The sequence below is a fragment of the Sus scrofa genome, chromosome 6 (genome assembly GCF_054392235.1).
Source record: "Sus scrofa isolate SSC_HxYL_T2T_F1_AM1 chromosome 6, Sscrofa_HxYL_maternal_Yorkshire_Landrace_v2.0, whole genome shotgun sequence".
Classification (NCBI taxonomy): Eukaryota; Metazoa; Chordata; class Mammalia; order Artiodactyla; family Suidae; genus Sus; species Sus scrofa.
In genome coordinates, this window is record NC_139388.1 from 50,343,003 (window position 1) to 50,368,060 (window position 25,058).

Sequence of the window (25,058 nt, forward strand, 5' to 3'; positions counted from 1 at the left end):
GGAATTCTACCAATATTTTGATTCGTATTTAAAAGATGTTCTATATCAACATAATTTTTAATGTCTCACATGATTTCTTTACTTCTGTCCTTTCATTTCACTACATTTAAATTTTTTGTGTAAGAATTGAATTTTTTTTTAATTTTTTTTATTTTCCCACTGTACAGCAAGGGGGTCGGGTTATCCTTACATGTATACATTGCAATTACATTTTTCCCCCACCCTTTCTTCTGTTGCAACATGAGTATCTAGACATAGTTCTCAATGCTATTCAGCAGGATCTCCTTGTAAATTTATTCTAAGTTGTGTCTGATAAGCCCAAGCTCCCGATCCCTCCCACTCCCTCCCCCTCCCATCAGGCAACCACAAGTCTCTTCTCCAAGTCCATGATTTTCTTTTCTGAGGAGATGTTCATTTGTGCTGGATATTAGATTCCAGTTATAAGTGATATCATATGGTATTTGTCTTTGTCTTTCTGGCTCATTTCACTCAGTATGAGATTCTCTAGTTCCATCCATGTTGCTGCAAATGGCATTATGTCATCCTTTTTTATGGCTGAGTAGTATTCCATTGTGTATATATACCACCTCTTCCAAATCCAATCATCTGTCGATGGACATTTGGATTGTTTCCATGTCCTGGCTATTGTGAATAGTGCTGCAATGAACATGCGGGTGCATGTGTCTCTTTTAAGTAGAGCTTTGTCCGGATAGATGCCCAAGAGTGGGATTGCAGGGTCATATGGAAGTTCTATGTATAGATTTCTAAGGTATCTCCAAACTGTTCTCCATAGTGGCTGTACCAGTTTACATTCCCACCAGCAGTGCCGGAGGGTTCCCTTTTCTCCACAGCCCCTCCAGCACTTGTTATTTGTGGATTTATTAATGATGGCCATTCTGACTGGTGTGAGGTGGTATCTCATGGTAGTTTTGATTTGCATTTCTCTTATAATCAGCGATGTTGAGCATTTTTTCATGTGTTTGTTGGCCATCTGTATATCTTCCTTGGAGAAATGTCTATTCAGGTCTTTTGCCCATTTTTCCATTGAGTGATTTTTTTTTTGCTGTTGAGTTGTATAAGTTGCTTGTATATTCTAGAGATTAAGCCCTTGTCAGTTGCATCATTTGAAACTATTTTCTCCCATTCTGTAAGTTGTCTTTTTGTTTTCTTTTTGGTTTCCTTTGCTGTGCAAAAGCTTTTCAGTTTGATGAGGTCCCATGGGTTTATTTTTGCTCTAATTTCTATTGCTTTGGGAGACTGACCTGAGAAAATATTCATGATGTTGATGTCAGAGAGTGTTTTGCCTATGTTTTCTTCTAGGAGTTTGATGGTGTCCTGTCGTATATTTAAGTCTTTCAGCCATTTGGAGTTTATTTTTGTGCATGGTGTGAGGGTGTGTTCTAGTTTCATTGCTTTGCATACAGCTGTCCAGGTTTCCCAGCAATGCTTGCTGAATAGACTTTCCTTTTCCCATTTGATGTTCTCGCCTCCCTTGTCAAAGATTAATTGACCATAGGTGTCAGGGTTTATTTCCGGGTTCTCTATTCTGTTCCATTGGTCTGTCTGTCTGTTTTGATACCAGTACCACACTGTTTTGATGACTGTGGCTTTGTAGTATTTCTTGAAGTCTGGGAGAGTTATGCCTCCTGCTTGGTTTTTGTTTCTCAGGATTGCTTTGGCGATTCTGGGTCTTTTGTTGTTCCATATAAATGTTTGGATTGTTTGTTCTAGTTCTGTGAACAATGTCATGGGTAATTTGATAGGGATTGCATTGAATCTGTAGATTGCTTTGGGTAGTATGGCCATTTTCACAATATTGATTTTTCCAATCCAGGAACATGGAATATCTTTCCATTTCTTTACATCTTCTTTGATTTCTTTGATTAAAGTTTTATAGTTCTCGGCATATAGGTCCTTTACCTCTTTGGTCAGGTGTATTCCGAGGTATTTGATTTTGTGAGGTACAATTTTAAAAGGTATCGTATTTTTGTATTCCTTTTCTAATGTTTCATTGCTGGTATACAGAAATGCAACTGACTTCTGAATGTTAATCTTATATCCTGCCACTTTGCTGAATTTATTAATCAGTTCAAGGAGTTTTGGGGTTGAGTCCTTAGGGTTTTCTAGGTATAGTACCATACCATCTGCATACAGTGACAGTTTGATCTCTTCTCTTCCTATATGGATGCCTTTTATTTCTTTTGTTTGTCTAATTGCTGTGGCTAAGACTTCCAAAACGATGTTGAAGAGCAGTGGTGAGAGTGGGCATCCCTGTCTTGTTCCAGATTGGAGTGAGAAGGCTTTCAGTTTTTCCCCATTGAGGATTATATTTGCTGTGGGTTTATCATAAATGGCTTTGATTATATTCAGGAATGTTCCCTCTATACCCACTTTGGCGAGGGTCTGGATCATGAATGGATGTTGAACTTTGTCAAATGCTTTTTCTGCGTCTATTGAGATGTTCATATGATTTTTGACTTTTTTTTTGTTAATGTGGTGTATGATGCTGATTGATTTGCATATGTTGAACCATCCTTGTGAACCTGGGATGAACCCAACCTGGTCATGGTGTATAATTTTTTTGGTATGTTGTTGGATTCGGTTGGCTAAGATTTTGTTGAGAATTTTTGCATCTATATTCATCAATGATATTGGGCGATAGTTTTCTTTTTTGGTGGTATCTCTGTCTGGTTTTGGAATGAGGGTGATGGTGGCCTCATAGAATGTCTTTGGGAGTATTCCTTCTTCTTCAACCTTTTGAAAGAGTTTAAGGAGACTAGGCACCAATTCCTCTTTATATGTTTGATAAAATTCACCTGTGAAGCCATCTGGTCCTGGAATTTTATTTGTAGGGAGTGATTTTATGACCTCTTCAATTTCATTTCTAGTGATCGGTCTGTTCAGTTGGTCTGTTTCTGCTTGATTCAGTTTTGGCAGGCTGTAAGATTCTAGAAATTGTCCATTTCTTCCAGATTGTCAAACTTGTTGCCATACAGTTGTTCATAGTATTCTCTTATGGTTTTTTTGTATTTCTGCTGTATCCGTTGTGATTTCTCCTTTTTCATTTATAATTTTGGTTATTTGGGTTCTTTCTCTCCTCTTTTTAGTGAGTCTGGCCAGGGGTTTGTCAATTTTGTTCACCTTTTCAAAGAACCAGCTCTTGGTTTTATTAATTTTCTCTATTGTTTTTTGAGTCTCTATTTTATTGATTTCTTCTTTGATCTTTATAATTTCCTTCCTTCTGCTGACTTTAGGACTTTTTTGTTCTTCTTTTTCTAATTCGTTTAGGTGGAGGGTTAAGTTGTCAATTTGGGATCTTTCTTCTTTTTTGAGAAAGGCCTGGATTGCTATAAATTTCCCTCTGAGCACTGCTTTCGCAGCATCCCATAGATTTTGAGAGGTTGTGTCTTCATTATCATTTGTTTCAAGGTAGTTTTTAATTTCCTTCTTGATTTCCTCATTGACCCATTGGTTTTTTAGTAGCATGTTGTTTAGTCTCCATGGAGTAGGTGTTTTCTCTTTCCTTTTCCCATGGTTGATTTCTAATTTCATGGCATTGTGGTCAGAGAAGATACTTGAGATAATTTCTACGCTCCTAAATTTATTGCGATTCACTTTGTGTCCCAATATGTGGTCGATTCTTGAGAATGTTCCATGAGCATTTGAGAAGAATGTGTATTCTGATTTTTTTTGGATGTAGTGTCCTGAAGATATCAATGAGGTCTACCTTTTGTATTGTTTCCTTTAGGATCTCTGTTGCTTTATTGGTTTTCTGTCTAGAGGATCTGTCCATTGATGTGAGGGGGGTATTAAGGTCTCCTACTATGATTGTATTCTCATCAATATCTCCCTTTGTGTCTGTTAATATTTGTTGTATGTATCTGGGTGCTCCTATATTTGAGGCATATATGTTGATGATAGTAACATCCTCTCCTTGGATGGATCCCTTAATCATTAAATAGTGTCCTTCTTTGTCTTTCTTTATGTCTTTTGTTTTAGAGTCTATTTTGTCTGATATGAGCATTGCGACTCCTGCTTTTCTGTCATGTCTATTGGCGTGAAATATTTTTCCCCACCCTTTCACTTTCAATCTATATGTATCTTTTGTCCTAAGGTGAGTTTCTTGTAGGCAGCAAATTGAAGGTTTTTGCCTTTTTATCCACTCAGCCACTCTGTGTCTTTTGATTGGGGCATTCAGTCCATTGACATTTAAGGTGATAATTGATAGATGATTATTTATTGCCATTTGAACCTCGTGTTCCAGTTGATTCTATGGTTCTCCATTCTTCCTTTCTTTTTTTTTTGGTTGGATGGTCTCCTGTTATTATCTGCTTGAGTGTATTTTTTTTTTCATTTTTTGCAAATGCAATATTTGGTTTTGGCTTGTGGTTGCCCTGTTTTTTAAGTATGCTAACCCCTTCCCATAAGTGTGTGTTTTAGCCTGATGGTCCTGTAAGTTCAAACACTTCATTACTATATTAAAATTAAGAAGAGAGACGTACATACAAACAAAAAGGGTTATTTACCTCCTGACATCCCTTGCCCACATTTTATGGTTTTGATGACTCTTTTTTATTTTTTTCTTTTTAATTTTATTTTGTTTGAAGCATGTTCATGATTAAATCTGTATGCTGGCTTATTTGAGTGACTGCTCTCTGATTGCGGTTTCCTCAGTCCCAGTTCTTCCTCTTCTTCTTCTTTTTTTTTATTTTTTTCTTTTCTTTTTTCTTCCCTTTCCTTCCTTTCTTTTTGGTTTAGAGAAGCCCTTTCAATATTTCCTTTAAGCTGGGTTTTGTGTTGCTGTATTCTTTAGGTTTTTGTTTGTTGGGAAAAATCTTTATTTCCCCTTCTATTTTATTTTATTTTTTTTTAATTTTTTTTATTACTTCCTATAGGATTGTTTTTCTTTCTTTTTTTTTTTTTTTTTTGTCTTTTTTTCTTTTGTTGTTGCTATTTCTTGGGCCGCTCCCTCGGCATATGGAGGTTCCCAGGCTAGGGGTTGAATCGGAGCTGTAGCCACCGGCCTACGCCAGAGCCACAGCAACGCGGGATCCGAGCCTCATCTGCAACCTACACCACAGCTCACGGCAACGCCGGATTGTTAACCCACTGAGCAAGGGCAGGGACCGAACTCGCAACCTCATGGTTCCTAGTCGGATTCGTTAACCACTGTGCCACGACGGGAACTCCCCTCCCCTTCTATTTTAAATGATATTCTTGCTGGATAGAGTATTCTAGGTTGCATATTTTTTCCTTTGAGCACTTTAAATATCTCTTGCCATTCCCTCCTGGCCTGTAGTGTTTCTGTAGAGAAATCAGCTGATATTCTTATGGGGGTTCCCTTGTAGGTAACATTCTGTTTTTCTCTTGCTGCCTTTAGGATCCTCTCTTTATCACTAACTTTTGCCATTTTTATTATGATGTGTCTTGGTGTGGGTCTGTTTGGGTTCAGTTTGTTTGGGGCCCTCTGTGCTTCTTGTATCTTGAATCCAGTATCCTTTAGATTTGGGAAGTTTCCATCGATAATTTCTTCAAATATATTTTCCATTCCCTTATCTTTTTCTACTCCTTCTGGAATTCCTATTATGCGTAGATTGGCCCGCTTTGTATTATCCCATAGGTCTCTTATATTGCTTTCCAGTTTTTTGATTCGGTTTTCTGTCTGTTGACCAGATTGAGTGATTTCCATTATTCTATCTTCCATATCACTGATTCGTTCTTCTGCATTATTCATTCTGGTTTTTACTGCCCCTAGTTCGGTTTGCATCTCTGCAAATGAATGTTCTAGTTTTTCTTGGCTCCTCCTTATATTTTCTAGTTCCTTTCTGAGGGTATCTGCATTACTGTTCATATCTTCTCTTAATTCCTTCAGTATTTTCACTATTTCTCTTTTGAACTCCAAGTCTGTCTGACTGCCGAGATCTGTTTCATTGTTGACTGTTTTAGGTGAGTCCTCCTGTTGGTTTGACTGGGGGTGGTTTCTCAGCTTCTTCATCTTGCTTGTTGTTTTCTTTCTCCTGAGGGAGTTGTACTCTCCGTTATCGGGCAGTGTTTGCCTTGTCACTGCCGTGGAATATTTCCTGAGGGCTGGCGTTGTTGGTCAATCTTTTTTGAGGCAGTGTGGCTTTTCTGGAGTGTTGATGGGGCTAACAGTGTTTCTTTGAAGCAAAGGAGGACTTCCTGAGGGCAGACAGTACTGGGAGGTTCACACCACGATGGTAGCAGATTTCACTTGGTCATGCAGAGCTTGCTCTGGTGTTTTTAGGCTGTGGGGTTCTTGCAGGGGGTTGGCGGTGCTGGGCAGCTGCTCTTCAGGGGTGCATCACCCCCTGGGGGCTGGAGCAGCTATCTGGGTCACTGAGAACCTAAGAGGCTCTTCCCTAGGGCAGCCCAACTTAGAAGGACAGCCTGAGAATGTAGGCGGATCTTTTCACAGTCTGGCCGAGCTTGTTGCAGCTTTTCTGGGCTGCAGGGGCTCTTCCAGGGGGCTGGTGGTGCTGAGCAGTTATTTCACGGGAGTGGGCCACCCCCTGGGAGCTTGGGCGGGTAGCAGGGCCGTTGGAGACCCAAGAGGCTTCTCCCCAGGGCAGCCCAACTCAGAAAAACCGTCTGAGACCTTTTCCCGACTCGGCCAGGCTTGTTGCAGCTTTTCTGGGCTGCAGGGGGTCCTGCCTGGAGCTGGCAGTCCTATGCAGCTAGTCCACTAGAGCATCCCCTGGGGGCTTGGCCGGGTAGCAGGGCCGTTGAAAACCCAAGAGGCTCCTCCCCGGGGCAACCCGACTCAGAAAAACCGTCCGAGAATTAGGCCGATCTGTTCACAGCCTGGCTAAGCTTGTTCTAGCTTTTCTGGGCTGTAGGCCTTTTCTCGGGGGCTGGTGGTGTTTGGTGCTGCTCTGGGGAAGTGTAGCCCCTCCAAAGGGCAAGCAGGCCTGTGCAGGGACAGCCCCTGCGGTGGTAGGCTTCAGGCAATTGTTGAGGCCAGCCCTCCTGGATGGCAGGCAGCCCCAGGTCCGTGAGAGCGTAGGGCATGGCGGGGGTGGGGGGAGGGGATGCACTGGGAAGCACAGCTTTCAGCTAGCTAGCGGGCCTGTAAGCTTGCTGTGGCATGGGGGGTATGGATGGGGACCCACCCCTTCTTCTCTCCCCTCCCCAGCACGGGCGCAGACCAGGCTCTTCTCCCAGGTTCCCTCTGATGCGGCTTTCCACTTCCCCGCTCCTAGAGTATTGCTCCCTTCCTCTGTGACAGCTTTGTTTTCTAGTCTCCCAGGCAGTCTCTGCCCCATCAAATGGTTTCTAGACCTCCTAAGCAGTTTCTGCTCTGCCCTGCCCCCCTAGCCGGGGGACTAATCCCTGGAGCCAAGGTCTCGGTGCCCAGCCCCCACCCAGGCGTCCCCCGGCCTTTTCCTGGGGACTAACCTCTGGAGCTGAGGATTCGGTGCCCAGCCCCCACCCAGGCGTCTCAATTTTTGGTGACTGTGCCCGTAGTTCAGATGGTCCGTTGGGTTCTTGATCGGCTTTTCCGTACTCTAATTTACTGCTACACTCTTCTCTGCATCTGGAGATTCCTCCGGTTCGTTTGATCTTTCCCCCGGTAGGTGACTTTCCAGGGTGCGGGATCCCTTTCTCCTTCGCAGTTCCCCTTCGGGAGCGCCCGTCCCGCTTGGATTCACCTTCTCTCACTCTCCTCTTTTCTCCCGTTCTGCCCAAAAATGTCACGAACTTCTTGCCGTTATTGGAGTTTAGGGTCCTCTGCCAGCGATTGGTTGCTGTTCTGTGCGAGTCATTTATTCTGTAGATGTGCTTTTTTTGTTGTGTTTGTGGGAGAGGGCGAGCGTGTCCCCCTACTCCTCCGCCATCTTGTCCTCTCTCAAGAATCGAATTTTTACCCCACGTAGCTACACCATTTCTCAGCACTCTTTACAGATAATCCATATCTTCCCATTTATTGAAGTATCACTTTAAGCATATTCCTAAATTATCAGACATAGTTGGGTATTTTCTATTCTTTTGCATTAAGTCTACTATCTCATCAGTTATTTGCCATCTTTGGCTATCATTGTGAATTTCTCTTTTTTTTCATTTCTATCAGTTTTTGCTTTATGTATTTTTAAGCTCTTGTATTAAACGCATAAACATTTGGGATTGTTATGTACTCTTAACTAATTTATCCCCATGTCGTTACAAAATGACTTTCTTAGTCCCTGGTAATATTCTTGGCTCCCAAATCTACTTCATCTGATATTAATATACCCCACTCTAGCTTTCTTTTCATTAGGCTTAGGATAATATATCTTTTCCCATTATTTTACTTTTTAACTTATTTGTGGCTCTCTATTTAAAATGGATATCTCTGAGTTCCCTGGTGGCCTCGTGGTTAAGGATTTGCTGTTGTCACTCCTGTGGCACAGGCTCAATTCCTTACCTGGGAACTTCCACATGTTGTAGGCGTGGCTAAAAAAATAAAATTACAAAATAAAATGGGTTTCTCATGAAGAACATGCATTTGGGTATTGTTTTTAAAATTTGATCTGAAAATCTCTGCTGTTTAATTGGGGTGTTTAGGCCATTCACATTTAAAAATTTATTGAAGCGAAGGCGTTCCCATTATGGTGCAGTGGAAATGAATCCAGCTAGTATCCATGAGCATGTGGGTTCAATCCCTGGCCTCACTCAGCGGGTCAGGGGTCCAGCATTGCCATGAGCTATGGTGTAGATCACGGACTTGACTCAGATCTGGCATTGCTGTGGCTGTGGTATAGGCCAGCAGCTGTAGCTCCTATTTGACTCCTAGCCTGGGAACTTCCATATGCTGCAGGTGCAGCAAGTAAGTGAGTAAATAAATACATAAACTTATTGAAGTGAAATTCACATAATGTGCAATTGGCCATATTTAGTTGAACAATTTCATAGTATTTGATACATTCACAATGTTGTGCATCTGCCACCTCTAATTCCCAAATATTTTCATCATTCTAAAATAAAACCCCTTACCCATTAAGCAGTTTCTCCACATTCTCCCCTCAGCCCCTGGCAACCACTAATCAGCATTCTATCTCTATGGATTTATCTGCTTTGGATATTTCACATAAATGGAATCATACAATATGTGACCTTTTGTATCTGACTTCTTTAGCATAATGTTTTGTGGGTTTATCCATGTAAGCATTATTTGTACTTCAGTTCTTTTTATGGTTGAATTATATTCCACTGTATGTATACACCACAATTTGTTTATCTGTTCATTTGTTGATGGATGTTTGGGATATTTACACCTTTTGGTGAATAGTGCTGCTGTGAACATGTCTGTACTTGTACTTGTTTTCAGTTCTCTAGGCGTAGAACTAGGAGTGGAATTGTTGAGTCACATGGTAATTCTTTGCTTAACATTTTGAGGGCCTGCCAAACAGTGGTCTACAGTAGCTGAAACATTTTACATTATCACCAGCAGTGTACAAATTTTCAAATTTCTCCATGTTCTCACTAACACTTATTTCTTTTATAAATTATAGTTATCCTAGTGGATGTGAAGTGGTGCCTTATGTGGTTTTGATTTGCCCTTCACTAATGACTAATGATGTAAAGCACCATATTTAGGCCACAGCATTTGGAGGTTTTTATTGTAGCAGATTAATCTACAGGCTAACTTATACAATTCTAGTGTGCCACTCAAATATTACCATTTTCTGTTCCTGCTGTGATAAAGATTGGGAAGCACCATGATCTGCACCATTTTTTCTTGGTCCCTTTTGCTAGCCCCCTCCTCACTGTCATCAAGGGGAAAATCCTTTCCCTCATATCCATCCAGATATTTAGCTTATTCTGGACCCAAGATATGGGAATGCCTCTGATTCTTACAGAAAAATTGAGCATATAATTAGTGTTAGCCAGAGGAAACCATTGCCTTGCCTTGGGCAGCACCTGGCGTGAATTTTGGCAGGCCCTGGTGTTTGAAGCCCCCAGGATTCCCCCTCTACCAACCCTTCAGGATTCCAGCACCCATGAAAGACTGTACCTGCATCATGGGTCGCCCTCTGCCATAGTGCTTCAACTGTTTCCTTCCTATTTGGGAGACAGCCGCCTCACTCAAGACGACAGACTCTGTTTCTGCAGCCCTCACAAGTCTTTTTCTCCTGCTATGCCTGACCTGAGACAAACAGCGACACCAGGACAAACGAGTGTCCCAAAGTTTATCTACCAGCCTCTGAGGCCAGCTATAACGAAGGCAATGAGCTGCCAAAAGTAAGGTGAACTCTTAGCTTGCTGGCTCCCTGGACTACCATCTCCAGAGCGCTCCTCTCCTAGGAAGATCCTCCCACCTCTGGGGCTTGAATCCTTCCTGTCGCCCCTCCTCTCCTCTCCACCACTTCCCCTGCTCCCCAGTTCCAAGCTTATTCCTTTCCACCTCTGATTTCAGTGCCCTCCGTCCCACCCCTTCCCCTAACGCCCCTTCTCTGTGCAAGAGCACCACTTGGAACCCCAGCCCCAGCTCGTCGCGCAGATCAGGGTACGGGGCTGGGTTTGGCTCTGGGGCGTTTCCAGGATCTCCCCTTGCGAAGGTGACAGCACTCTGGGCATTGGCGTCTCCTTCCTAAACTACGAGCCCCAGAGGCCTTCGCGCTCGAGCGATTCCAACCGTTCCCCTCCCGCAACTACATTTCCCAGGGGCCACTGCGCCCGAGTCGGTTTTGTGACGTCGCAGCGTTGGTGCCACGGTTGTCTCGGGTGAGGCAGGTAAGTGCTTCTGTCGGATTCCGGGGGCACTAGGTGTTGCTGCGCGACGCCCCAGAGGGGCGGCCTGAGTGGGCCGAGGGGCGGTCTGTCGGTCTTTGCGCGGGAGTGTGCCCGCGTCTGTCCGGTTTGTTGGCTTGCGTTCTTCGGTGTGCCCTCTGGGCTGCTCCTTCGAGTGTGTGTTAGTTTCCTAATAGCGTGTGTGAAGCCCTAATAGCTTGTTTGTGGGGGTCTCCGTGTGACCTGGTGTAGTGCGTTACCACGTTATCTGTAATTAAGGCGACATTGTTGCGGCCTGTATGACCGAAGCCATCACCAGGTTGTGAGAGTGTGTGACCCTCTGTGGCTGTGCCATTGTGAGCGTATGACAGCTTTGTGTGACAGTTACTGGGACCACCCTTAATAACCTAGTGATTAATTCCCTGGTGATCCTGAAGTTCCTGAACATTTTCTTTCTCTCTGCTTGAAAAAGCGGCTGCCACTGCCAGAACGGGATCGGGTGAGTGTCTGAACATATGGCTTCCTTGAAGGGAAGGCTGGAGCCTTCCTCCCTACATTTCTCTTCCTTGTAGCGTCTCTCCTAAAAGTGGGCTCAAGATGAGATTTTCTTGTGGAAGGTAGGGTCTGGCTGCTTACTGCTTGGAAACCAATGGACAGCAAGGTTGGTGGAAAGGAAAGTTTACTTTATACCCGAGGGAGGCAGGGGTGGGAAGGAAAGTGAAATCCTCCGCAAAGGGCTTTTAGAGGGGGCGTTTTGGAGACGTATATAGGGTGGAAGGAGAAGGCTATTTGCAGAACAGCATAGTCAGCTTGAAAATTGGTCATGCGGTGGTCTGATCAGTGTTAGCTTGATTGTTTTGAGTACAGTTAGTGTTTAGTTCCAGGGTGGATTGTTTCCCATTTCTTTGAGGCCAGTTCTCAGAATTGTGGCGGCAGCTTATGTCATGGCTACAGCCTGGTCATCGTTTAGGTAACATCTTCCACCTGGTGGGAGTTTCAGTCTCCACAAAACAGCTGGAAGGATATCTGCAGGCCTCGAGGAAGATCTAAAAGTCCTTGACTTTGTTTTAGTGACAGAACTGTTACTATTTTGTCCTGTTCGACTGCTTTCCTTTTTTTTAAGTAGCCGTGCCCATGGCATATGGAAATCCTTAGGCTAGGGATTGAATCAGAGCTGCAGCTGCAACATATGCTGCAAACTGCGGCAGCACAGGATGCTCTAACACACAGTGCCTGACCAGGGATTGAACCCATACCTCCCCAGCAACCCAAGCCGCTGCAGTTGGGATTCTTAACCCACTGTGCTACGGCAGTAACTCCTTGACTGCTTCCTTTGCTTCTGTATTTTCTCACTTTTCTGGTTAAACTTATTCTTTGTCTAAAGTTTTTCTGCAAAAGGCGGGAGAAGGACCATAGGACCCTGCTCTGCTTCAATCCTCCTTTTCTTTGATACTTAGTCTTGAGGAGGAACAGGTGCAGAACAGGTATGGGAATAACGGTTTGGATACAGAGGTTACTCATAAACTTGACAGAGGATGTCGGTTTTGTTTCCATTTCTGTTTTAGTTTTTCCCAACTCTTTCAAGGAATGGGGCAATAACCCCTCTGGCTACTTCCTACTGAAATGGGACATGGTCCTGCCTAATTTGGGGAGTGGACACAGAGTTGGAAATAATCTTGAGTTCCAGGTTTAGCATCTATAGTTTGTATTATGAAAGCATTACCTCTCTCTTATGTCAGGTACTATGATTGTTTTGTCATAGTATCTGACAAATATTTGAAACTGTTACAATGAGGATAATAATCAGAATGCATCTTTGTACTATTCTCTGAATGTATTTTTTTCCCTAACAGCTAAAGCAGATGCGCAATATATATTTAATAGGCCACAAACAGGCTGTTTTGGTTAGTCCAAAGTTCAAAATTAAAAAATAATTTTTTTACAATGTTCCTTTGATTTCTGCTGTACAGCCAAGTGACCAAGACACCCATGCACACACTTTTTTTTTTTTTTTCATTTTCCTTTGTGTTCTAACCCAAGAGGCTGGACACAGTTCCTTGTACCTGTATAGCAGGACCCCACCACCCATCTGTTCTAAATGTAACAGTCTGCATCTACTAACCCCAAACTGTGTTCATCCCCCTCTCTCCCCCTACCCCCCTAGCAAACACAAGTTAGTCCTCCATGTCCATGATCTGTTTCTGTTTTGTAGATAGGTCATTTATGTCGTATTTTATTTTATTAAAAAAATTTTTTTTTTGGTCTTTTTGCCATTTCTTGGGCCGCTCCCACGGCATATGGAGGTTCCCAGGCTAGGGGTTGAATCGGAGCTGCAGCCACCGGCCCATGCCAGAGCCACAGCAATGCAGGATCCGAGCCGCGTCTGCAACCTACACCACAGCTCACAGCAACGCCGGATCATCAACCCACTGAGCAAGGGCAGGGACCGAACCCGCAACGTCATGGTTCCTAGTCGGATTCGTTAACCACTGTGCCACGACGGGAACTCCTATGTTGTATTTTAGACTCCACATATATATGGTGTTTGTCTTTCTCTTTCTAACTTACTTCACTTAGTATGAGAATCTCTAGTTCCATCCATGCTGCTGCAAATGATGTTAATTTATCTTTTTTATGGCTGAGTAGTAGTCAATTGTATATATGTACCACATCTTTTTAATCCATTCATCTGTCAGTGGACATTTAGGTTATTTCCATGTCTTGGGCTATTGTGAATAACACTGCAGTGAACATAGGGGTACATGTATCTTTTTCAATGAAAATTTTGTTCGAATATATGCCCAGGAATAGGATTGCTGGATCATATGGTATTTTTGTATTTAGTTTTTTGAGGTACCTCCATATTGTTTTCCATAGAGGTTGCACCAATTTTCATTCCCACCAACAGTGAGGAAGGGGTCCTTTTCCTTCACATCCTCTCCAGCATTTGTTGCTTGTTGATTTGTTAATAATGGCCACTCTAACTGGTGTGAGGTGGTATCTCATTGTAGCTTTTATTTGCATTTCTCTAATTATTAGTGATGTTGAACATTTTTTCTTGTGCCTGCTGTATGTCTTCTTTGGAGAAATGTCTGTTTAGGTCTTCTGCCCATTTTTTGATTGTGTTTTTTTGTTGTTGTTGACTTGTATGAGTTGTTTGTGTATTTTGGAGATTAAAACCTTTGTTGATTGCATCATTTGCAAAGATTTCTCCCATTCCATGGGTTGTCTTTTTGTTTTTTTGTGGGGAGAAATCTTCCTGATGTATTTTCTAAACCCTAAGGAAACTATAAGTAAGGGGCTAGAGGGAACTGGCTCAGCAGGTCATGCATTAACTGAAAGAACAAGGTGTTGACTTTGGAAAACCGGGTCAGTTCAAGTCAGAAAACTGCTCAAGCAAACACTGTTCCTCAAGATGTTATTCATAGATAGCTGATGCCAGCCTTATCGATGCCCTTTAGAGTAAAGGTCAGAGTTAAAATTCAACTGAGGAGGCAGAGGGCCTTGAGGTTTCTATTTTCTCACATTGTTTGCCTTCCTGAGAGCACAATAAAGACGTTGAGGCATCGGCATTCTGGGCTCTTGACCCATGAGGTCTTGAGTCCGTCGGTCCCATCTTTAAACTTTACTCTGTATATGTGTCTTTCTTTGTTTCTGTTTAACATTTCTTAAGCTTTGCAGCACCCATCCTTTGCCCCTACTCACTGAGCTGGTCTCAGCAGGTTTCCTTTGCTGTGCAAAAGCTTTTGAGTTTAATTTGGTCCCATTGGTTTATTTTGTCTTTATTGTCATTATTCTAGGAGGTGGATCAAACAAGATGCTTGCTGTGATTTATGTCAAAGAGTGTTCTACATATGTTTTCCTCTAGGAGTTTTATAGTATCTGGCCTTAGATTTAGGTCTTTAATCCATTTGAGTTTATTTTTGTGTATGCTGTTAGAGAATGTTCTTATTTCATTCTTTTACATGCAGCTGTCCAGTTTTCCTAGCACCACTTATTGAAGAGACTGTCTTTCCATGCTGATTCTTCCAATCCAAGAGCATGGTATATCTTTCCATCTATTCATATCACCTTTGATTTCTTTCATCAGTATCTTATAATTTTCAGAGTACAGGTCTTTTGTCTCTTCAGGTAGGTCTATTTCTAGGTATTTTATTCTTTTTTATGTAACTGGGATGATTTCCCCAATTTCTCTTTCTGATCTTTTATTGTTAGTATACAGAAATGTAGTTGATTTCTGCAGTTGACATTCAGTATTAATTTTTTATCCTGCAACTTTACCAAATTCACTGATGATCTCTAACAGTTTCTTGGTAGTGTCTTTAGGACTTTCTAGAAAATCTATATATATCTAGAAAAACTATCTGTAAACATTGATAGTTTTACTCCTTTTCCTTTTTGGCTTCCTTTTATTTATTTTTCTTCTCTGATTGCCAGGACTAGGACTTCCAAAACTATGTTGAGTAATAGTGTGAAAGTGGACATCCTTGTCTTATTCCTGATCTTAGAGGAAATGCTTTCAGTTTTTCACCATTATAAGTGATGTTAGCTCTGGGTTTGTCATAAACAGCTGTTATTATATTGAGGTAGTTCCCCTCTATGCCCACTCTCTGGAAAGTTTTTCTCAGGAATGGATATTGAATTTAGTGAAAAGCTTTTTCTGCATCTGTTGAGATGATCAAATGGTTTTTATTTTTCAGTTTCTTGATGTGGTGTATCACACTGATAGATTTGCAGATATTGAAGAATCCTTGCATCCCTGGATAAATCCTGCTTGATCATGGTGTATGATCTTTTTAATATATATTTAGATGTGGTTTGCTAATATTTTGTTGAGAATTTTTGCATCTCTGTTCATCAGTGATACTGGCCTATAATTTTCTTTTTTTTTTGTGGTGTGTTTGGTTTTGGTATCTGGATGAGCTGGGAGTTTTCCTTCCTCTGAAATCTTTTTGGAAGAAGAGTTTCAGAAGGAGGAGTTCCTATCGTGGTGCAGTGGAAACAAACCTGACTAGTATCCATGAGGATGTGGTTCAATCCCTGGCCTCACCCAGTGGGTCGGGGATCCGCTGTTGCCTTGCCTATTGCCTATTTATGGAGCATGATAATGACTGTTCAGGGCTGTTCAGGATCACAGATATGGCTGGGATCCCAAGTTGCTGTGGCATAGGCCAGCAGCTGTAGCTCCAATATTTGACCCCTAGTCTGGGAACCTCTATATGCTGCTACAGGTGTGGCCCTAAAAAGCAAAAAAAAAAAAAAAAAAAAAAAGAGTTTCAGAAGGACAGATGTTAACTCTTCTCTAAATTTTTGGTAGAATTCACCTGTGTAGCCATCGGATCCTGGACTTTTTTTTGTTGGAAATTTTTAAATCACATTTTCAATTCCAGTGCTTGTGATTGGTCTCCTCATATGTTCTGTTTCTCCCTGGTTCAGTCTCCGTAGTTTGTATCTTTGTAAGAATCTGTCCATTTCTTAACACTTGTCCATTCTATCGGAATACATAGTAATTGCTTATAATCCTTTGTATTTCTGTGGTGTCAGTTGTAACCTCCTTTTTTATTTCTAATTTTATTTATTTGAACCCCCTCCTTTTTTTTTTTTTTTTGAATCCGGCTAAATGTTTATCAATTTTGTTGATCTTTTCAAAGAACCAACTTTTGGTTTCATTGATTTTCTCTATTATTTTCTTTGTCTCTGTGTTATTAATTTCTGCTCTAATCTTTGTGATTCCTCTCCTCCTACTAATTTTGGGCTTTGTGCATTCTTCCTTCTCTAGATGTTTAAGGTGTTCAAATTAAATCATGTATAAGCCAGTCCTGTTCCCTTTTGGTATCAGTACCTATTTATGGAGCATGATAATGACTGTTCAGGGCTGTCATTTTCTAGGCTCCCTGATGTCTACAGCTGTGAATCCCTCCTGCTTCTTTCTCCTTTCCCCCAATAGCCTTAGAAAATCCCCGGGAAAATGACCTCTTGTTGGAGAGAAGACAGGAATTGGAGTTTTGGTTTGAAGGTTCCTAGCACAGAGATTCACCTGAGTTGCAGACTTGGTCTTTAAATGTGATTTTACAAATGTGGTTCGGTTACTGACCAGAGTTCTTTGACTCTTTAATCAATAGCATTAGGAAATTGAAAAGAGGCCAGATGAGAAATTCATAGAAGGCTTCATGGGACTTGTGCTGCAGCACAACAGAGAGAAAACATATAACAAGTTCCCTTTTTCGCTCCCTGAGAGGAGGTGAGCTGGTTCTTTATATGGGGTGAGGGTAGGGGTGGCTTAGATGGTCAGCCCACCCACTTGGTGGTGCTGTCTGTGCAGTACCTTGCTTTTGCTCCTGACTCCACAGAATAGCAGTAGGGTTTTTGGTCTTTTTGTATCTCATTGTGCATAATTTGTCCCAACTGTAAGCAGTTATTTTTAGTCCCTTATGGTTTCTTTGTATTATGCTGCTGGAGGAGATGTTTGTCGAGGTGCAAGCACTGCAGGAAAGGGTCCCAGGTCCTAGCCTGTCTCAGGTTCATATAACCATAGAAGACAGCTGGAGTTCATGCTCCTCAAGGCTGCACTGTCTTACCTACAGGGGCCTAGTTTTGGAGTCAGAGAAGCCTGTATTCTATTCTGGGGTCTTTTACCTACAAGCTCTGTCATTTTGGATATGTTACCTTAACCTGGTTTCCATCATCTGTAAAATGGGGGAAGATACTTAATGTTGCACTTTTGTTTTATGGGTTTTTTTTTTTTTCCCTTTTTTGAGACTCAAATGAGGGAATATATACAAGTTCTTACCTAGTTCCAATATTAATGATATCATCATTGCTATTAGGGTGATTTAAACACATTGCTTGAACATCTCTGGTGTGTATGCGCCCTGTTCAAGAGAGAAGGTTGTGAATTACATCCTCTTGAGCCTAATGCATTTTCTCTGGCAAAATACAGCCATTTTTTTCAAGGATTCAGGCTGCAGCCTGGTGTCTGAGGGACTCAACTCCAGCTTTAGGAGTTTTTAGGGCCTGAAGAACCTTCATGTATTATCAGGGGCCAGGGAAGGAAGCAAGAGTGAGTTTCAAATTGTGCATTTGGAAGCTGTAAGACAGTCCTGCAAGCCTTCTGTCTCCTTCTTGCTCCAAACTTACAGGACTCTACTCCCCATCAGAAGAGCCTGAATGGAGAAATTTGTAACACTTAAGCCTTAAGTGGCTTATAACATGGCCCAGATGAATTGTGATTTTCCCTCTTTATTCAAACACCATCTCATTTATCATGACTTACACTCAACATTTTGTGTAAAGTTTGCAATCCTGTTAGGTTTCTCTGAGCAGTTGATCCTCAATTCCTTACATTTCCAGGGAGTGAGAGCGCTAAAGATACATTCTCAGATTACCGAATTCCTACTCTTACCACCCCTACTCTCCCCACCCTCTTTTCGTGTATTTATTCATGAAACAAAGTCCCTACCTCCAGGGAGCTTTGTGTTCCGCACAGCCCTGATAGTGTGGACTACATATCTTGGAGAGAATTGAAAAGCCTTGTAACCTGTGTTGCCATGTGGAATATTCACTAGCCCATGATGCACTGGGACTGGCCAGCCAGAAAGACAGGACAGGAACAAAGCAAGGCCCTTAGAAGCACTCTTCTAAATCTGAAGTGAACCATTTCATTTCAAGAGTGGGGGAAACTGGGGAGTCGGGGAGGGGTGTCCCAGGATTTGAACAGGTCGTTTTGGAAGGTGGTCAGTGCAGAGCTCTTTACCAAGAGTTGAATCTGTAAGGCTCTAAGAATGACATATTCTCTTTGCATTTCTGAAGTTGGGATGCCTTTTTGTTAACCAGTGGTATCTTCAGTTTGATGAAATATAGTAACATTATCTACCTCATAAATAGTAGTTTTTAAGGCCAAAGAGGAGATACCTGAGAGAGACCTGCTTTAGGAAGAGTTTGAAAGATGGTTTGTGATTGAGGCTTTTAACACAGAGATGTGGTTCAACCCTGTAGGGGTTCAGGCAGGAATGAAGGAGAGGAAGCATGGGGTTCATTGTTATTTCTGAAGGGTCCAGCTTAAAGTTGACAGAGTTTGGGTGATGTGCAACGCTGAGTCAGCCTTACCAGCTCTCCATCATTATGCTGTAGCGTGGCCCAGTAGATATTTAATAGTCACAGATAAGGAACTAATCTCCTTGACCTGAAGTTTGGGGACTCCTTGGAAAGGTTCCCAAGATGTCCTTGAATTCTCATAAGTTGTATGTATGGAGTTGCATATTGGATCTTAGGTATATTTTTCTAGGGATTAGATTTAAAAAATTGACTTAAATTCCCAAAGAAATAAGCCTGTCTTAGTTCAGGCTGGTATAATAAAATACCATCAACCCAGTGGCTTAAACATTTCTCATAGTTTTGGAGATTGGAGGTCAAATCAGGGTGCTGGCTAGCATGATTGAGTTCTGGTGAGAATCCTCTACCAGATTGCAGACTAGCAACTTCTTTTAACCTCACATGACCCAAAGAGAGTGCTGTGGTCCCTTCATTGCCTTTATTCCTATTTATGAGGTTTCTATCCTCATGACCTAATTATCTCCAAAGACTCCACCTCCAGATACCATCATATTCGGGATTAGATTTCAAGATAGGAATTTTGGAAAGACACAAACATTAAGTCTGTAACAACTCCCAAAGTGTCAGGAACCTCTGAACTAGAATCCTAGGACTATAAAAACTGGCAAGTGTGTTTGCATTAATCTTGCCCTAAATCAGTACCCTATAGGAATTCCCTGGTGGCTCCGGAGGCTAAGGATCTGGCATTGTTATTGCTGTGGTGTGAGTTTAATCCGTGGCCTGGGAAGTTCTTTATGCCATGGGCACGGCCATAAAAAAAAAAAAGGAGTGCCCTTGAATGCACTGCTGAATAATTTACATTTTATGCATATCATAAAACTTTGTACAACCCTAAATCACATTTAATTATTCAACGATCAGTTAGTTACAATTGAATATAGACTAGTTATTAGATGATGTTAAGTGATGCTAAGGACTTGTTAATTTTGTTAGCTGTGGTGCCATTTTATTAGGTTCCATTCTTTAGAGATGTAATCTGAACCATTTAGAGCTGAAATGTCTAATTTAACATCTAATTTAAGCTAGTTAGCAAAATATATATAAATCAAATATGACACTCTGTCAACCATCATTAAACATAGGTGATGAATATATGCTTGTCTATTGCTCTCCTTTGTATACGTTTCAGAATTTCAGGATTTCCTGCTGTGGCTCAGCGTGTTAAGGATCTGGTGTTGCCACACTGTGGCATAGGTTGCAGCTGCAGCTTGGATTCAATCCCTGGCCCAGGAACTTCCGTGTGCCATGGGTGTGGCCAAAGAAAATTTCGTAACAAAAATGTTTTGAAAAAGCATAGGTAGATTTTTTTTTTTAAGTTTTTGTGTTTTATTTTATTTTGTCTTTTTGTCTTTTTAGGGCTGCACCTGCAGCATATGGAGGTTCCCAGGCTAGGGGTCCAATTGGAGCTATAGCCGTCGGCCTACACCACAGCAGTGCGGGATCCAAGCCACATCTGCGACCTACACCACAGCTCATGGCAATGCTGGATCGTCAACCTGCTGAGCAAAAGCCAGGGATCGAACACGTGTCCTCATGGATGCTAGTCGGGTTCGTTAACCGCTGAGCCACGACAGGAACTCTAAGATTTTGTATTTTAGAGCAGTTTTAGGTTCACAGGAAAATTAAGAGGAAGGTTTAGAGTTTTGCCATATACCTCTTGGCCCCACATAAGCATAGCCTCCCCATTAACATCACCTACCAAAGTGGTGCATTTGTTATGATTGATGAACCTATCTTGACACATCATAATCACCCAACATCTATAGTTTACATTAGGTTTCACTCTTTGCGTTGTATATTACAGGTATCCATCATTACAGTATCAGAGTATTTTTGCTACCCTGAAAATCCTCTGTGATCCACCTGTTTATCCCTTTCCCAACCCCCATCCTGGAAACCACTGATCTTTTTACTGTCTCCATAGTTGCACCTTTTCCAGAATGTCATACAGTTGGAATCATATGAAAATGGCTTTTTTTCAGATTGGCTTCCTTCATTTCCTATTGTGCATTAAAATTCTCCTCCACAATAGCTCATTTTTTTAGCATTGAATAGTATTCTATCGTCCAAAATTACCACTTCTTTTTTTTTTGCATTTGTTATAGCAGGATTCCTACTTCATGGTGCCAGAATCTGTCTACAGTAGTCACTTTCCAGCTTAAATCTATTATTGTTTCCCTTTATCCACTGGATAATGACTGATCTGTTCTGCATAATTTGCCAGATGCTTCCTCATCTGGCCTCTGATTACCTAAACTTATCTCTCTGGACCCCATGTGATTTTCTTGTCATCTGCATAATCCTCATTCATTCTGCCACTTCTATGATACTACACATGAGGTTCCTTTACCTAAAATTAAAATATCTGTTACTGTATTCCCAGCTCACATGGGATTTATTTAATTTGTCTTTATTTATTCAGAGAAGACGTCATCATGCCTTACCCAGAGCTGGGTCAGGTGCTTTCTTCTGCTCTCCCCAAGCCTTCTGTTTTCTTAAAAACATTTGTCAGAGGGACCTTTTCCATTTAAAAATACTTTCTTTGACATGCTGTTTTTAGCATATTAAAAAAATACACAGATGTGGAGTTCCCTGATGGTGGCCTAGCGGTTCAGAGCTCAGTGTTGTCACTGTTGTGACGTGGGTTTTGATCCCTGGCCCAGGAACTTCTGGCCCAGGGCATGGCCAAAAAAGACCCCAAAACACAGATGTAATTTTTATTATAATTTTTTAATGTAACTTTTATGTGATTCCCTCTTATCCCTACCTCTGATACCTTCAAACTCACTATGTCCTTAAGTGCCTCTTTGTAAAAAACAAAACAAAAAACCCCAAAAAACCACAAATGTCTTTTGCTGCTTTTATTTTTTATTGCTTTTATTTTTAATTTACATGAGAAATATATGACACAATAGACTTTTATAAAACTTTTTTCACTCATCAAAAACCATGTCCAGTTCTTTAGTTTGTACTGCTCCATAAAATTCCACCTGATTTTATTTGGCCAGTCCCTGAGTGATGGATACCAGATTGCCTCTGATCTCACAAACAAACTCCACCCCTCCAACAAAACAGTGATTAAATTTTTATACATATCTCTTACAGAAATGTGACTTTTTCTCTGGGGTATATACCCAGGATTGGGATTGCTGTATCATACCTAATTTATATTTAATTTGACCAGACCTGCCAGGCCACTCTCCACTATGGTTGAATATTCCTGCTAGTAGTGTGTAAGAGTTCTCCCTTTTCCACATCACTGCCAACACTTGGCATTATCCAGCTTTCTTATTTTCAGCTATGTATAAAATTTTACTTGCTATAAGGTTTCTTTGACTTGTTAAATATTTGGTTTTCTTATTCTTCAAAATTAGCTCATATCTTTTTCTCACTTTTTATTGGGGTATCTACTTTTTTCTTTTTGATTTGTATAGTTTAGTTGCATATTCTAGGTGATAGTCTAGGTGATAGTTACATGTTAGTGCCAGATGTTATAAATATCTTCTCTCAGCCTGTCATTTTTTTCTGGTAGCTTTGGGGTCCTGTGCTTAATAAACATTAATTTTGGCATAGTGTAAGCCATCTTTAAAATTCTTTTTACTTATACTTTGTGCTTTCTTGGATCTTGTGTTAAAGTCTCCCCAACTTAGGTCACAAAAATATTCTATAAGATTTTTCTCTCATTAGTAGTATCTTTCACAACTAGGTTTTTTACCCCACCCGATTCCCTATTTGTGTATCACTTACAATAGGAACCCACTTATATTTTTCTCATGTAATAAGCTAGTTTCCCAATATAATTTTCTAATAATTTATCATTTCATCACTGGTAAAGAGTATGTGTATGTGTGTATTTCCCTCTTCAGTTCCACTGGTTTTTGGGAAAGTAAGCAACTAGAGGGAAAGGTCCACACAGAACTGCCACCATTTCTGACACCAATTGTAAGTCTGAGGGGTTCTCAAAACTACCTTAAGTTTTGATAATTTTCTAGAAGGACTCACAGAATTTTCTCAAACCTTTTATATTCAGAGTTATGTCTTATTACAAGGAAAACAGATTAAAATCAGTCAAGGGAATAAGTGTATAGAGAAGAATCAAAGAAAAGTACCAAATGCAGAACTTCTGTTGTCACTCTCCCTTTATAGTCAGGACTGTGTAACTTTCCCAGCATCACTTCTAACAATACATGCAGAGTTTTGCCAACCATGGAAGTTCACTTAAGCCTTCATGTTCAGAGTTTGTGTTGAGGCTCCAGCACAGGTATGACTGGTTGTGCACATGGCTAGTCTCTGTCTCCAGCCCCAGAGGCTGACTGATAATACATGCTCCAAACCCTTACCGTAAATCATATTATTAGCTGGTGTGGCTAGCCCCCATCCTAAGTCACATTGTGAGACTGACTATCCAGTGTGACCCATGGCCCCCAAGAAAACAAGACATTCTCATTAAGAATGACATCTCAGAGGTTTACATTGCCTCCCAGAAGCCAAGGGAAAAGGCCAGACTCTTTTTGGGCAACATTCAATTCTCCACTACATAGTCTGTTTGATCTTATGTCATCACAATGTTATTTTCATTATTTTAGGTTTGTAGTACTTTAGGTTTGGTAAGGGAAGTCAATTCTTGATATTTTTTTAAAGGTAACTTAACTATTTATTGCATTTTAGACTTTAGCTTTTAATATAAGATTATAAGATAGCTCAAAAAAAATCCCACTGGAATTTTATTTAGAATCTAATTGAATTTATGTATCAACTTGGAGAAATTAATATTTTTATTTTGCTAAGTCATCTGATCCAAAAACTTAGAATATCTACATTTATTCGAAACTTCCCCTTTAAGAGTTTAAAAGTTTTCCCATAGTGGTCTTGTGTGTTAATTATTAAACAAGTGTGGAGAAATTTTATTGTTTCTAATAAAAGGATCTTGAATCTAGCAAAGCAGCTAAATTCTCAGAGTTGTCTAATAGTTTACATGATCATTTGGTTGGATTTTCTAAGTGGATGAATCTAAATTTCTTCAGTCCTCACATATTTTGTCTTAGATCACTGTTTAGGAATTCCAATAATATGTTAAATAGAAGTAGTAGCAGGCATCCATATCCTAAATCTATGTTTAAAAGGACTGCCTTTAAAATTTCTTAATTATGTAACTACATTTTACCATGGAATTTTGTTGTATAAGTTACATTATTAAGAAAGGTATGGGAGTTTCTGTTTTGGCTCAGCAGGTTACGAACCCAACTAGTATCCATGAGGATGCTGGTTCAATCCCTGGCCTCACTCAGTGGGTTAAGGATCCAGTGTTGCTGTGAGTTGGGGTGTAGGTCACAGATGTGGCTCAGATCTTGCACTGCTGTGGCACAGGTCAACAGCCAAAGGTCCCATTCAACCCCTAGCCTGGGAACCTCCATAAGCTGCAGCCCTAAAAACAAACAAAACAAAACAAAAAAAAGGTACATCTAGGACTTCCCATTGTAGCTCAGCAGCTCAGCAGGTTAAGGAGTTGATATTGTCTTTGTGAGGATGTAGGTTCAATACCTGGCCTTGCTTAGTTGGGTTAAGGATCCAACTTTGCTGCAAGCTGCAGCATAGGTCACTGATGTGGTGTTGCTATGGTGTAGCCTTCAGCTGCAATTCCCATTCAGCCCCTGGCTCAGGAACTTCCATATGCCACAGGTATATTAAAACAAACAAAAAAAAGTACCATTTAGTTCTTTACTGGAGGTTTCCCCCCAAATAACTAATTATTGAATCCAATCAAATTACTTTTCTGCACCCTTCACATCCTAAGGAACATCATTGAGGTAGTACCTTTTTCTCTTATCCTGAGGAGGCAGGGTATTTTATTACTTTTCACCCTTATGTCTTTGTCCTCTGTCTTCAGTGCGGGGCTTTCCTCTCACTGCTTTAAGTGTAGGACATTCCCAAATCCCTGTCCGTCCTAGGCAGGAAATGGGAGACCTATCTTTGAAAGCTCTAATCTCATTTGCTTGCTCTGGAAACTTTCTTGTATCAACAGGATATTTATAGTGGGTTAAAAATGGGCCACAAATCATTTGATACTGGCCCATTGTGGGGAGATAGGGCGTTCCTTATCTCTTGAATTTGGAATGCTCTTAGTGGTTAGCTTCACCAATAGAATATGGCAGAAGTAATGTTCTGTGACTTCTAAGGCTAGGTCATAAGAATCCTGGAGCTTCTGCCTAGTTGTCTTG

General features: G+C 41.1%; 1 long non-coding RNA gene across 2 annotated transcripts in view; it reads left to right on the forward strand.

The window, feature by feature from the left end:
- Positions 1 to 10,681: 10,681 nt before the first annotated feature.
- Positions 10,682 to 25,058, forward strand: part of LOC102165098 (uncharacterized) — a 56,094-nt gene continuing 41,717 nt past the window's right edge. For both annotated transcript variants that reach the window (XR_014806175.1, XR_001309094.3), the window contains exon 1: positions 10,682 to 10,731. This is a non-coding gene — a long non-coding RNA (uncharacterized LOC102165098). The remainder of the gene's footprint in view (positions 10,732 to 25,058) is intronic.